Raw genomic sequence first — 15,251 nt, 5'->3', positions numbered from 1 at the left:
GTATGTATTAGTGTATGTATGTATGTATGTTTGCATGAATTTCCCTATTTAAATTGACGTCGGTTATTGACGCAAAATCTTAATAGCGACTTGTTTTTGCGCTGGGTCACTGTTTGTCTCCACATGGCAATTAGCTACTATAAACTAATCTTACATTTAATCTTTGCTCTGTAACATATTATATCAATCTAAATGGTATTTTCATTACGTCATTGACCCATATTGTATTTTATTGCCTAACTAGCGGACGCCCGCGACATCGTACACGTGAATTTCAGTTTTTCACAAATCTAGCGGAAACCATGGATTTTCCGGGACAAAAGTAGCATATGTTGTTCAGTAAGTAACCTCTAACTACCATTGAAAGTCCCATTAAAATCGTTTCAGCCGTTCCAAAACAAAAAATGGTTATTGTGTTTCGGTATCGTATAAATTACTATAAGCTTTCGGTAAATATAGTTATTTTAAAATCACAGAGGAACTTAACAGGTGAAGGAATAACAAGAAGTCCATCAAAATTTAATCAAAATTTCTCAAGTAAATAAAATTGATTCGAGCTGGGAACAGCCGGGCTAGCATGGGCAAGGGATAAAATTTTTATCCACCCATTATATCCACTGACTAAGGATATAAATCCACCCGTCATAGCATGGCCACAAGGGAAAGACAAATTAATCCCCGATTGACATTACGCGTGGAGATCTTTTCCTCGACTATGGCATATGGAGTGGATAAAATGATATACTTTGGGACTTTTGACATTTAAACGCGATAAATTTATCCCTGTGAAGTTGATGTGGGGATAAAACTTTACTTAAAAAAACAATTATGTCTCGCATGTTTTGGTCTTTAACAATTGCTTCGCAATATGGGGTGGGGTAGGGGTAGGGTAGGGGTAGGGTAGGGGTAGGGTAGGGGTAGGGTAGGGTGGGGTAGGGGTGGGGTAGGGGTTGTGTAGGGGTGGGGTAGTGGTGGGGTAGGGTAGGGGTAGGGTAGGGTGGGGTAGGGGGGGAGGGGTGGGGTAGTCGGGGGGGAGGGGTGGGGGGTAGGGGGGGTAGGGTAGGGGGGGGGTAGGGTAGGGGTAGGGTAGGGGTGGGGTAGGGGTGGGGTAGTGGTGAGGTAGGGTAGGGGTAGGGTAGGGCAGGGGTAGGGCAGGGGTAGGGCAGGGGTAGGGCAGGGGTAGGGTAGGGGTAGGGCAGGGGTAGGGTAGGGGTAGAGGTAAAGACGGGTAGAGTAGGGATAGAGAATAAGTGCACTTATGTCACAACGAAGCTTGACCGGGTCCGCTAGTATGATAGATACTATAGATACCTACTACAAACCACCGCAAAAAACAATCACCAAACAAAACAATGCCAACAGAAAACAGATAAATAATATGCACAAAATAACCAAATATTATCAAATTTACGTTTATTTCGGACTATTAATATACCTAATGCCAATTTATAAGATATATACAAATGGTTTGACAAGTCTTTCCCTCCGTTTATCCACCGGGGATATTATATCCACCGGCGTGCCCATGCGCGGTGAGTGGATAAAACGAGTGTGGGGGATAAACGTTTTATCCTCTCCCCGTGGATAAATTTCTCCCTTGCCCGTGCTAGCCCTGCAGAACTTAGCACCTCTGTTAAGAACCACAGCACTACCGACTGCGCTAGAGAGGTCGTCGAAATAAAGTAATCTATTCCTTCATCATAATAAACAATCACAGGAGGCTTTAAATATAATTATAAAAATAATTAAATACATTACAACAATGAATACAAAAATGGAGATAACATGTTATAATAATAATTAAACATTTTTTTATTTTCTTTGTTTACTTAAAATACAAGTTTCAAGTAGGCAGGTATAGTACTTACGCAAGGCCACAACGAAACTGTACGAATATATAAAACTGAAATGCTTTAAATATATGTAAATTTATTAAAATCAACAAACGTTATTATAAAGCAACAACTATATGAGCATCAGAATTCATAACGTGTAGCAGTATACACAGTCGTGATAGCCCAGTGGATATGACCTCTGCCTCCGAATCCGGAGAGTGTGGGTTCGAATCCGAGCCGGGGCACCTCCAAATTTTCAGTTATACATTTTAAGAAATTAAATATCACGTGTCTCAAACGGTGAAGGAAAAAACGTCGTGAGGAAATCTGCATACCGCGCTTTCTTAATTATCTGCGTGTGCCAACCCGCATTGGGCAATCTTGGTGGAGTATTGGCCAAACCCCTCTCATTCTCAGAGGAGACTCGAGTTCAGTAGTGAGCCGAATATGGGTTGATGATAATGATAGTAAGTGTGCACGTAGGCAACTACTTGGTCGATTTATTAACGGCCCACTTCAGGCCACATCTTCCTTTTTCTAAAAAACTAGCCGACATCCCGCGGTTTTACCCGCGTAGTTCCCGTTCCCGTGAGAAAACGGGGATAAAAAATAGCCTGTGACACTCATAAATAACGTAACTTTCTAGTGGTATAAGAATTTTCAAAATCGGTCCAGTGTGAGATTACCCCTTACAATACTTCTAAAAAAAGAATTATATTTATAAAGCATAGATCTTGTTACAACTACGAATAAACACTGAACGTCACCGTTGTATGGATGCGTTGCAATCGCATAGACATCCCACCGGCTACTTGATGGGTCATCGACGGTCTTTTATGTCAGCCACTTTTATGTCAATCTCACAAGCCAAATTTTATCGGACTTAGAGTCGTCAGCGCTACAGGCATGTGAGATTACTTGATCGTCAGTGGCTGACGTTAAGAAAGTGAATGATGATTTGACGAGCAATACAGACGAATGGAGAAGATTGACATATTTTGCCGACCCGACTTACGTGGGATAAGGGAAATGATGATGATTTTCATTAACGGGAATTGCGTGGGTCCACTGACGATCAAGTAATCTCACAAGCCAAGTTTTATCCGACGTCAAGTCGTCGGCGCTGCAGGCATGTGAGATTACTTGATCATCAGTGGCTGTCATTAAGGGAGTGGATGATGAGTTGACGAGCAATACAGACGAATCGAGAAGTGGGATAAGGGAAAGAAGATGATTTTCATTAACGGGAATTGCGTCGGCTAGTCGTTAAATAATAAGAAAAAAGCTGTTAGTCTTGCGACATTTTAAACACTATCCAGTTAAACACGTGTATACTCAAGGAGTCATAAACGAAGCGATAACACCATTAAAACAAAGTCTAGGAGCCTTGACACAGCGCGGTAACCTGTACCTACAGTTGAGAAAAACACGCTTAATTACTAATTAAAAACGACTTTCCGGCTCGGGGGTAAGGGTTAAGGCAGACTTTGTAATTGTATATTATTGTACGGCTTAATGCTATGCCTTGGTACTGGTAACGCAAGTCATTCTGTTACGGAAAATATTACTATACTTCATTTGAATGGTAGTTGTATTTTTTTTTTTATGAAAACAGGTTTCCTGACAACGACATTATGATGTTATCTGTTCTGCAGGCTTATTCACTATCTTTGACGTATACTAGTTGAAGGTACGAAATTGAGATTCTGTATTAAAATGTCATTTGGTGCTGCTAACTGGTGAAAATCACACGGTAGGTAAATGACATTTTGTCAATTAATTTGATGTTTATTTTAATAGGTTGATAATAAAGACCAAAGACCTATATTTTAGCATATAAGTACTTAAATAAATTATTTAAATCATAAACTAAGGTTTAAGTCATTATTTACACAACTAAACTTAAATCCTTATCAAAATGAATTACCTAATAATCAAGAGGATATTATAGAGATAAGATTTGTTTTTTACAGTATGTCAATTAGTAGTTTCGGAGATAATACCTAATTTCTAAAAGACGCAAGAATGGCGCTAAGGAACACAGAGTAAAAATTTCCTATATAACACTCGCAAATAACTTAGCTTTCTATCGGTGAAAGAATTTTCAAAATGGGTGTGAAATAGGGGTTAAAAGTTTACATCGATTTTCACGCGGGCGAAGTCGTGGACGTCCGCTAGTATAGAATAAAATAGTTTCATACAGAAAGTGTACAATATAATTTGGGTATAAAATATCTTACTTATATTCGGTATATATTTTAAGTTATTTAAATATATATTTCATGATGAGCATTAACAAATTAAAACACAATAAAAAGCATGATAAGAAGTTCGTGTATTCTCGAATGTTTTTGGACTCACGGCCGTAGTCGTTTACAAAAAGCGTGTAATTTTCCAAAGACGCGATACAATACAACGGTATAGCGACCGTACAGTCTGGGATTAGTTTAAATAAAAGCTTTGTAAAAATAACAAGCACTTAAGTTAAAAAAATCAGTTTGAATAATATATTGATATCAGAAATATTGATATTCTTAGCAACGATTATGCAATACTGCGGTATTTTGATCTACAATCCGCAATTATGCTGTGTAAATTATAGGATGCATTTTTCAAGTCATAATAGACATAGCTCACAGCGCACTGTTGTTTAAGATCTAGCAACACAATTAAACAGTATTTTCTAACTATTAAATTACGATGAGCTAATGAAGGACGAGTTTTTTTTACAGACATAAAATGTAAGACTTGTATCTACCGCCTAGCAGGAACTTTGTTTCTCTTGTTTCACTTAAAAAAAAGCCTCTTTTATATATAAGCCTCAATAGCTCAGAGGTAGAGCGGCCGGACTGAACACCGAGAGGTGGTGGTTCTTTTCCCGCCCGCTGGACTATTGTCGTATCCATTTCTAACACAGTCTTTTCCGACTAATTGGAGGGGAATGGGACTATTGGTCATATTAAAAAAAAAAGTTATGGCAAATATTCTTGAAAAAAAAACAAAAACAAATACTTATTCCTTTATTGTTTTGCAACATATTAGTAATGGAAAATCGTCGTAGAAGACTGAGAAGAAAAATGTACACAACACAAATGATAGCTGAAAAAAGAAAACAGTAACAAAAAGAAGATACATGCGAGCATGCAAAGGCGGTCTTATATGCAATCTCTTCAAGGCAACCCCTGATGACAGAAACTTAGAAAAATTAAGCAGGAAGGTGTAACATGTGTCGTATTTTGTAAAACATTCCCAAACTACGTTATTGGTAAACTGTGGTATTTTCGTCCAACAAATCTCAATTTGTATGACCAAATTAACTCCTCTTTAATAACGCCTATTTAATCGGTTTCTTGTGAAACGTCTGGTTGCCTATTTTTATCGTGTCGTGTGCTTATTGAACTTACTTGAAGCACAAATATATGTAAGTACACATAATGCGGGCTACAGCCCTTCAGTTATAACTGCGCAATTTTAGCTAATCGAAATTTCAATCTAAATCATTGGAAAAATCTGTACAGTTCTCAATTTTGCCTAGACAGGTATATAACTTAACAGTTCGACCACTTTCGACACTGTACAGTTGAAACTGTAGGTCTGTAGCCCGCATAATAATATACATATTTGTGTTTTACGAAAGTTGATTTTAAAATAGATTTTAAAGAGGAACGATGCCCTCACACATGATTTTTGCGTTATTTTAACTGTTTACGCCGCGCACGCAACGGAAGTTCTTAAATGGAATAATTATTCCCGTTTCTTCCACATTTTTCACTGGCCCAATGGCTACAATAGCTTTCCTCTCTATAGACTACCCGCAAAAAAAATCAATTCGAACTATTAGAAGTTAGAACCTAATTTCTAAGATTAGCTCGTTCATCTAAACTAATAAGCATAGGAGCATAGATAGTAGTAGTACAATAGTAATAGGTATACTTAGATGTAATACGAGCAAATACTATTGATGGTTATTTCATACTAACACCCAAGAATTTACAAAAGATGTTGACTCGACAATAATATATGTACGTTTGACTTTCCAATTAGAAAGACATAAACGCGTGCGAAGTGGACATTTAAATTTGATTCGCGATAGTTACAAAAATTTCTACCAATTTTTCGATAGATTTAAATATGTAGTCGGAACTAATATAATTGTACCTATTGCATGTCTGTATGCCAACGTATTTCTTAAAAGCTGATAAAATATATAAGGTAGGATAGGGGTAAGGTAGGAATCACCGCCGTCTTAAACTAGGCTGGGGCGCTTGGGCACCCTTGAATTTGACCCCTTTTGGAAAGTAAAAAAAGCAAATTTTTTTTTACTAATTATGACCATTAATTATAGGTAGTCAAATACAGTATGATATAATATATCATTAATGCTATTAGATATGCTGCTGGTTTGTTTTTTTTTGAAATTTCTATTGAGTAAAATCTTCTATCAATTATATCCTTAAAGTTAATTTTTTGAAGGATATTGAAATTGTCAGTCTTTCGGGGCCCCATGCGAAGGGGGTCCTGGGCACGGGCCCGCATGCCCTTGTGGTGAAGACGGTATTGGTAGGAATAGGGAAGAAGTGCATATAAGTCAAAGCGAAGCTTGAACGGGTCCGCTATATTATTAAAAAAAAAACCGAGCTACACGTGGCCGGTTATTTGCGTTTAAGTTCATAGGCGTGAAATCTGTCATGTACTACAAAGTGTGATAAATTTATTATGCATCAACATTAAAGTGTATTTAAAACAAGGAAACATATTTAAACTTGAAATGCGCCATCCAGTACAAATATTCAGCTTGTATTGAGAATTACAATCAATACAAAGAATGATGTAATCTGTATTTCTGAGAGGATTAGCACTTACTAAGACCACTAAGGTACCGGCACGATAAGAAGTCCGATATGTTATTTCAGCTTATAATAATGCTTTCTTGATTAAACCACGACGGTCATGTTTTACTTCAAAGTAAAGTGAAACAAGTAGTGGTCATTAGGTGTCATTATTATTATTAGGTCAATTGTACTTTGATGAAATTTGAGGTTTTTAATACTTAATCCTTATTTTTTTTTTTCGTGTTGAGTAAGTGCCGATGGCTCCATGTAGGACCACTACGACGTCACCGGGGGGTTTGGGCGAGCACAGAAGCATCGCCTGATGAGACCCGAAGGCTGAAATAAAGATAGAGGACGGAACGACACTCTAAGGGCGTCTCCTATGAGACTCGGACCTCGGCTTAGAGGGTCATTCGGGAAGGTGTAACCGTGACCTGAGTGAATCAGTCCGGACGCCCCCGAGATCGTGAGTTAGAAAACCCACGTCCGGGTGACGTTGATATCGGGGATGTTGCTTGTGATTGTGTTGCCCGGGAAGCATTGTCGGTCGTCAACTTAATCCATGTTTATAAATATGGACGGCGAGGCTCTAACACCACCGCCTTCCTAACTCTAGGCACTTCGAGCTATCTTGAAGTAAGGCTCAAAAATGAAAGTAACTTATAGCCCAAATTCTGGACTTCGTGAACCTTAATCAAGGCCCAAGCTAATCACTACATCATCAAAGTAGTTATAACAAGAGTGATGTAACAAACATTAATTGCTGAAAAGCTATATAATGAACGCAAGTCTTTGTCAGCAAAATAATGATGCGCATATTTCTAAAATAAAAAAGTAATTTATAATACCTTATTGGTAATAATGGCCCACGATTTATTCTCACGTTCTAAATAATAATGATGTCGTAATATTACCTATGCGACTCAGTGTTTGTTTGAATGTTTACAGTTTTCCGTAAGTTTTTAGCAAAAGTCGTTAGGAAACAAGTGTGTAGACCCGTTTTGCGGAAACTGCATTTTTTTCTTAGAACGTAGGCATACATTTTAAAAACTTACAGTTTTTACTTTACAGACAAATGTCAAAATGGCCCTTGTATAGTGCCGCAATTGTATGTGACAATTGAGTCGGTAAGCACTAAACATAGAACTTCTATCCAAACATACCTAGCTATACAATTTAAATAAGTCGAAAATGTTCATTAAATAGTAAAAATCGTCGATCCAGGCGAAGCTTCAAAATTCAAATCCCCCGGTGACGCCGCTGAAGTCCCACTAGGAGCCTACGGCACTTACACAATCAAAAAAAGAAAGATTGACGGTGAAATCTTTTGGAGCAAGCTCGGACAACGCTGACTCATTATGTCAGCCACTGACGATCAAGTAATCTTACATCGACTGACATTCAAGCAATCTCACATGCCTGCAGCGCTAACGGCTTGACAGCCGATAAAACTGAACGTGTGTTGGTCACGATTGGCATAATGTAATGCACATCGCGACCGTTATCATTAGCGCTACAGGCATGTGAGTGAGTGAAAGTGAGTGATATATGTATAGTATTAGGCTATTATGGAAGTTCGATGATTTCTTTTTTTTCTAAAGTACCTAATTTCTTTGGGAAGCACTTAATACTTCCAGTATTCTGGTCCAGTATTCTGAGTATTCTGAGTCCTGAATCCACATCGGGTGGTAAATGCTTTTCTCACCGAGAAAAAAAATAACAAAAATCCATTGCCTCAATCGCTTGAGATTTTTTTCTTAACTTCTCAACTCGGACAGAGAATTTTAACACAATATAGGTAGGTACATATTCTTAGGAGCTAAAGCTATCTCATAGCCTGATTCAGAAAACCCAGGTTGACGTGACAAGGTCTTATAATTCGATGGAGCCGGCTGCACACTCGAAAAAAGATGACGTTTAGAGTCGTTCCCTCGCTCTAGGGTTGCCAACTTTTTTTACGAGAAATAAAGTAGGTATATTCTGGTCTATGAAGATATTAAACAGTATTTTCTTATAACATTGTCACGTTTAACTATCATCAGTAGGTAATCCGATTTTACATACAACCGATTTTTTTGAACATATCCGGTTACACAGGTCCGGATGACGTAACAAATCAGGGATCTTCGTGCGATAGAGAACTTGTACTCGCAACAAGTTTTGAGTACATTATTCATAACGATAAGAACATCCGAACGAAGGGAACTCTACGTGTAAAAGTAAACTGACGGGTGTGTGGCCTCAGTATGTATTTCCTTGAGTTAACTGTCCACTTTCTGTTATAATCGGCGAATTAAAAAAAATGTAAAGTGTACATTTTAACAGCGAAACGGAAATACTTAACTGGGTCAAAGAAACCTGGTTACCTAGGTGGTAGTAATTAGGTTTTGATTATTGGCATAATTTGGGTGAAGGAACTTTAATTAAGGGTCGGCTTACTGGACGAGGCGCGGTGAAGCAGCATTTGTTAATGTCGAACTGCCCCTGAATTCTCCAAAGTTACAACGATGTGATCATCGCTCATTTCCATGGCAACTCCGTTGTCAGCGACATTATATTTTTGACATCCCATAGTCAAAATTCATTTATTTCAATTAGGCTTAGTTTACAAGCACTTTTGAAAGGTCAAGATTATGTCATAATTTAATTTAATCTAATGGTGGTAATAATAGTCGAAAACTTAAAACTAAAGTTACGATGGTTCCAATCGCGCCGTGGTCCGAGAAGAGCCCACTACAAACTCAGGTTTTTTTTTTTGTTTACCACCTCTTATATAAAACTAAGTACACAATCGTATATTACTGTTTAACATAGAAATGTAGTTCAAATTGTAATAAAACTTGTTATAGGCGAGTATTACATCGATGAGCATAAAATAGCGGAATCACACCCCTGATATTAACTGTGCTATAGTGCTGAACTCATTGAAGTCGTCATCGATGTATGATCTATGATCTATGACGACGATTTCGACGAAAGTCGTCGAAAATTAGTTATCACCCAAGGAGCGTTCTACTCTTCTACCTACTGGGAGAGATATTTTCGATTTAATAATGCAACTAGATATCACTTATATAAATAGAGGCCTTAGTCTAGTCAGCCTTATTTGGGATCATGGTGGCTTTAGGGCCTTACGTTACAAAAATGAAACAAAAAAAAAATATTTTACTAGAATTTTATAAGTATATGGCCGGTTTACACACCAAAAGTAACTTAATAAATATATTTAACCTTCGAGTTAATTATTTACTTTAGGTTTCTCGAGAAATATTGTTCCGAGACCTCAAGACCTCAACCAAGAACCCATTAATTACGAAATAAATTCACAGACCAACGTAAAAAGATAGACAGCCGAATATAATTTAAATTAATTCAAATTCATTTATTTCAACTTTTAATGTAGGCTTAATACAATTAATAGAATAATAATTTTTAAAAGTGAATTCTGTCGGTGAGAAGTGTCTCTAGTTCTACCAAACCAAATAACGTACCAGAGTGAAGAGAACTAGCGAACATCAAAACCAAATAGGTTTGATGTTCGCTAGTTACACTAAATCTCATAAGCGACTTTGAAATTCATTAAAGTCACAAATTAATTAACACATAAGGAATGCTTTATTTTCCTATGGAGACAGAATAATTTAAATTTGATAATAACTAAACCTATTTAATTCTATTTTTGTTTTGAACAAGAGCAGTCGAAAAATCGCACATTTTATTTAGTGGTCACTGGAACTGCTAGCTTAAATAAACATTAGCTGTGTATCATAAAAATCCTTATTTCAGGCATGTACAGGAACAAAAAAAAAAGTTCCATCCATCGACTGCTCTATCTATCATTATGAGTAGTCTAAGTATATGAAATATTATTATGTGTTGAAGTTATAAAAAATACGCGCCATATTTCTTATCTGTGACAATCTCAACACAAAATTAATCTGTGCTTTAATTGCTTAGACACGTTTGGGACCAGCAACTAGTTTTTATATCATTTTTATGACGTTCACATCCACACATCGTTTAAATCCAGCCACAATCGTGATTTGGAGTTTAGTAAAGATTTTCTACTACATACATGTTATGCTAGGCACTCACCATCCGATAAGTCCTGATCGTGTGATGGTCGCGATGTGCATGACATCAAGCCGATTACAATCAACACACGATCAGTTTTATCGGACGTCAAGCCGTTAACGCTGCAGGCATGTGAGCTTGCTTGATCGTCAGTGGCTGACATTACGTAACTACAAAACCACCGCAAAATGTGATCCGAATTTAACTGAGCGCAAATTTGTGTTTACTTACATTTTATATTTATGTATTACATATAGTATATGTATAGTTTGTACACTTCCTGAACATACAACTCGACATTGTAGACAAAGGCCAAAATGAAAAAAAAAATATAACAAAAAAAGAAAAAGGGATATCGACAATATAAATCATTGATATTTTCACATATTCTAGTAATCATATTGCACATGTGCTGCGTATATACACCGTTATGTGGTGGACCAGTTTGTTGGAATTATTTCGAAAAACAGGTTTATTGTTAATCAATTGAATACGATTTCATGAATTCAACGATACTTTTGAGGTCAACGCTCTGATTAGAATATAAATGGCGATTTTGTCATAGCTCCATATATAGTCGAATGTTTTTTATTTATTAATATAATATTAGTAATGTTCTTTGGACACGACATGTTTTCCCTTTTTCGTCGATTTAGCAAAAATGTTGTTAGAACACTAGAACAGCGGGAATTAAATCTAGGACCTTTCTTATTGTAACGCGTGAACTGGTGAGCTATTGAGTGTCTCATTGTCAACGTAATGAGTGTTATGGTAGCCAATCCAATAAATTCACGTGCCTGTATCGCGATGTGCATGACATCACGCAGATCGCGACCAACACAAGATCAGTTTTGTCGGATGCTTTGCCGTCAGCGCTGCAGGCATGGCATTTATTTGATGGTGAGTGGCTAGCATAAAGTTCTTAATTGCCCCGTTGCTTTAATGGTTGGTTAGCTTTCGGCTATGGATCAGTAAGTTCTGGATTTAAGTAGATCGGACTATGAAAATAAGATCATTGAGTTGTTCTTTTTCCAAACAAACTCTAATAATATATTATTCGTAATACGTACCTATTCAATTTCGTGTGGAACTAGCGTTTGTAAGACTGCATAATTCAGTATTTGATTTAACGTTGGAAAATCCGAACGAAGTGATATAACAGAGTGTTTTAAAAGTTATATACTGTTACTTAATCGTACTCTAACTAATCTCATGCAATAGCTAAGCATAATAACAATAAAAGAAGACAGTTACAAATTAAATACACAACTTAAATGTAAGTAAATAAATAAACAAGTTAAATGTAGTTTAGGTATGGCGCCTATTTCATATTTTTAATCAATTTTCAATACAGTAGTTGAGATTCTATGTTCGGCTGTATGTATGTTTTAAATACTGTCGTTATCAACCCATATTCGGCTCACTGCTGAGCTCGAGTCTCCTCTCAGAATGAGAGGGTTTAGGCCTTAGTCCATCACGCTGGCCCAATGAGGATTGGCAGACTTCACACACGCGGAGAATTAAGAAAATTCTCTGGTATGCACGTTTCCTCACGATGTTTTTCCTTCACCGTTTCAGACACGTGATATTTAATTTCTTAAAATGCCCACAACTGAAAAGTTGGAGGTGCATGCCCCGGACCGGATAAAAACCCACACCCCCCGGTGTTGGAGGCAGAGGTTATATCCACTGGGCTATCACATCTCTAAATACTGTACCCTAAAAAAACCCTTTAAGGGTAGAATTTTAAAATTTCTTAAACCACATTATAATTTATATTTATTTCGTGATTATCTTACTAATTTTCATAAATTCAACTTGTTAAATATGGGACTAACATACTTTTAAACCCCCAATGTAGAGTTAAACATTTGGGGTTAAAAATATCCAATATACCAAAATTCAATAAAGACTGTTTTGAGCCGCTTGTAGCAGCCCTGCTCGGTACACCCATTAGGGGGACGACCAACTCATTCGATGCCCATCAACTCTGCCAGTTGTTGAGCTATGTCGGTAGATAACTTTAAGGTAAATAAGAATGATGAATAAGAATCAATCACTATAGTCAAATCGAGTAGGTATTTTAAACAATGTCAACAAACAAAAACAGCTGACTCAGGGGTGCTCAACATTTTATCATTATTTACGAATATTGTCATGAAATAAAACTTCCTTTGATAAACAAATATTTTTTTAATTCTATATTCCTATATAATATATAGTTATTTATCAAACAGATAAAGCTTCACTTATATTAAGGGTTCCGTAGGCAATAAAGAACTCTTATAGTTTTGTTTCTTTATTATGTAGAAGCAAGCATAAGGTTTCCTCGACATATTTAAACACATTAATCAAAACGGTTTTCTCTGAGGACGATAACGGTGATTGATTTGTACGTTTCTTTTTTGGTGACGGAAACGATAGCAACGCGGAATAACTGCTCCGGCTAGTACCAGGCTCCGGTTCACTCATTTTCGTACTAAACTAAATAAAATTAATTAATTAAACCGATAAAAAACCCGACTGCATAAATGATACAAAAACTGAGAAGAAAAAAAACAAGCTCAGTCCAGAAAAGTAGAAAACAGTCGGGACCTATTATATTGAATAGAATGATTGTCGTCTACATTTTTTAATAGGTCCCGACTTTAGTTTAATCAGTTTTTATATCATTTATGCCGGGTTTTTTTATTTGTTTAATTAATGAATTTATTTCACACTTTTTAGTTACGATAGATGGTGAAATTCGGATTTATTTGTTACGTTTGTTACAAAGTACGATAATGTATACCTAACTCCAACCGAGATTAAGTAAATATTCAAAAAATCTACGCAACCCTCGGTGGCCGAATCCGACTCGCACTTGTCCGATTTTTATAATCAATATATTTCTTTTAGTCTATTTTAGGTGTTTTATAACTACACTTCATGAACCTCGCACCTTATAGTCGTCCGCTTCGCGTATTATGTATAGACTTAATTAATATTAGAATTAATAAATAAGGTTTTCCTAATTGTAGTTTTTTTAACATGGCCATGATATACCATTTTGAAATTCTTACAAAAATCCCTTGAATTTGATTCGCATGTTGCAATATTCACAAAAAAAAAACTTCACCCCGATTCTATAGCGTCTCACAGTCGTCTTGTTGGTTTTTTTTTCTAATTTCACCTATCTAAGAACACTTGGGTTATTAAAACAAATCTAAAGTTATCTGAATTACGTAAATCCGTTCAACGGTTTGGAAGATATGAGGTAATAAAGAATATTACATACATACATACAAGATACGCACGAAAAACATGACCCTTCTTGCAGTCGGGTAAAAACAGTAAACAAACAACAAATAAACTAATTATGGTAATGGTAATGCAATAAATGAAAGGTTAAATTCACATTAAAATAAAATAAATCATCGTTTTAATTACAACTTCTTTCTTCTTTTGATATGAAAATACGACATTTATAAAATTAATTAAAGTTATAATTTAATTTTATAAATGCACATTTAATACCCATTAAACTCAATATCTTTATTTTTCTTAATGGTTTGTGACTCATGTCTGCTTGGGTTCTTTTTATGTCGTTTGTATTGTTTTTCTGCAAACTCTATATATTTAACATAGAGGAATTAGAAATGGAAATGCATCGCACCCAAATGCAGCAACAAAATTATCTGTCGTTTTTTGAAGGGGACGAGGTAAACTCAGTCATCGATAATATTTAACAAGAATAAATAATAAAATATTTAACAAGAATAATATAATCTGTACACAGAATATTAAATTAATGGATCGATGTTTTGTTGTTCGTTCGTTCGTTAGAAGAATAGTATGTATTTTTCTTTTAGATATTGTTTTTATTACAAATTTATTATTTATTATAAGTATGTTTTTGATGACCTCCGTGGCGCAGTGGATTTACAAGAAGGAGGTCCTGGGTGGGATTCCCGACTGGGCTGATTGAGGTTTTCTTAATTGGACCAGGTCTGGCTGGTGGAAGGCTTCGGCCGTGGCTAGTTACCACCCTAACGGCAAAGGTGTACCGCCAAGCGATTTAGCGTTCCAGTACGATGTCGTGTAGAAACGAGTGATGGGGTGTGGATTTTCATCCTCCTCCTAACAAGTTAGCCCGCTTCCATCTTAGATTGCATCATCGCTTACCATCAGGACTGAAATCGAACGTCACGTCATCTTTTAGTGAATTAGAAGTTGTTGACCATTTTTCATGCCATTGAACTACTTACTACACAAACTAGAATGATTAGGGAGTTTTTTCAGTCGACGAAAACGATTACAACAATGAAACATCGATACAATCGAACAATCTAACGCGTTTGTAAGTTTTTATACACGCGTTAGATCGTTGATTGATTGACAGAGAGGTAACGTCTTGCGAGGGAGGTCCTTCTATAATTAGTCCGAGATAATTAATTAATTGTAAGTGAATCCGGGCTCAAAAGGGCTAGAACCCAGAGCCGTAAAGGTTATTATTAAAAATAAAATGTAT

General features: G+C 36.4%; 1 protein-coding gene across 2 annotated transcripts in view; it reads right to left on the bottom strand.

Annotated features, from left to right (window-relative positions):
• The window catches only part of LOC112056452 (RNA-binding protein fusilli), a 126,638-nt gene that overhangs the window by 88,303 nt on the left and 23,084 nt on the right, over positions 1–15,251 (bottom strand). The gene's annotated exons all lie outside the window — the stretch shown is intronic.

The sequence above is a fragment of the Bicyclus anynana genome, chromosome 2, assembly GCF_947172395.1.
Source record: "Bicyclus anynana chromosome 2, ilBicAnyn1.1, whole genome shotgun sequence".
Classification (NCBI taxonomy): domain Eukaryota; kingdom Metazoa; phylum Arthropoda; class Insecta; order Lepidoptera; family Nymphalidae; genus Bicyclus; species Bicyclus anynana.
This window is presented reverse-complemented; position numbering and strand designations above follow the sequence as displayed.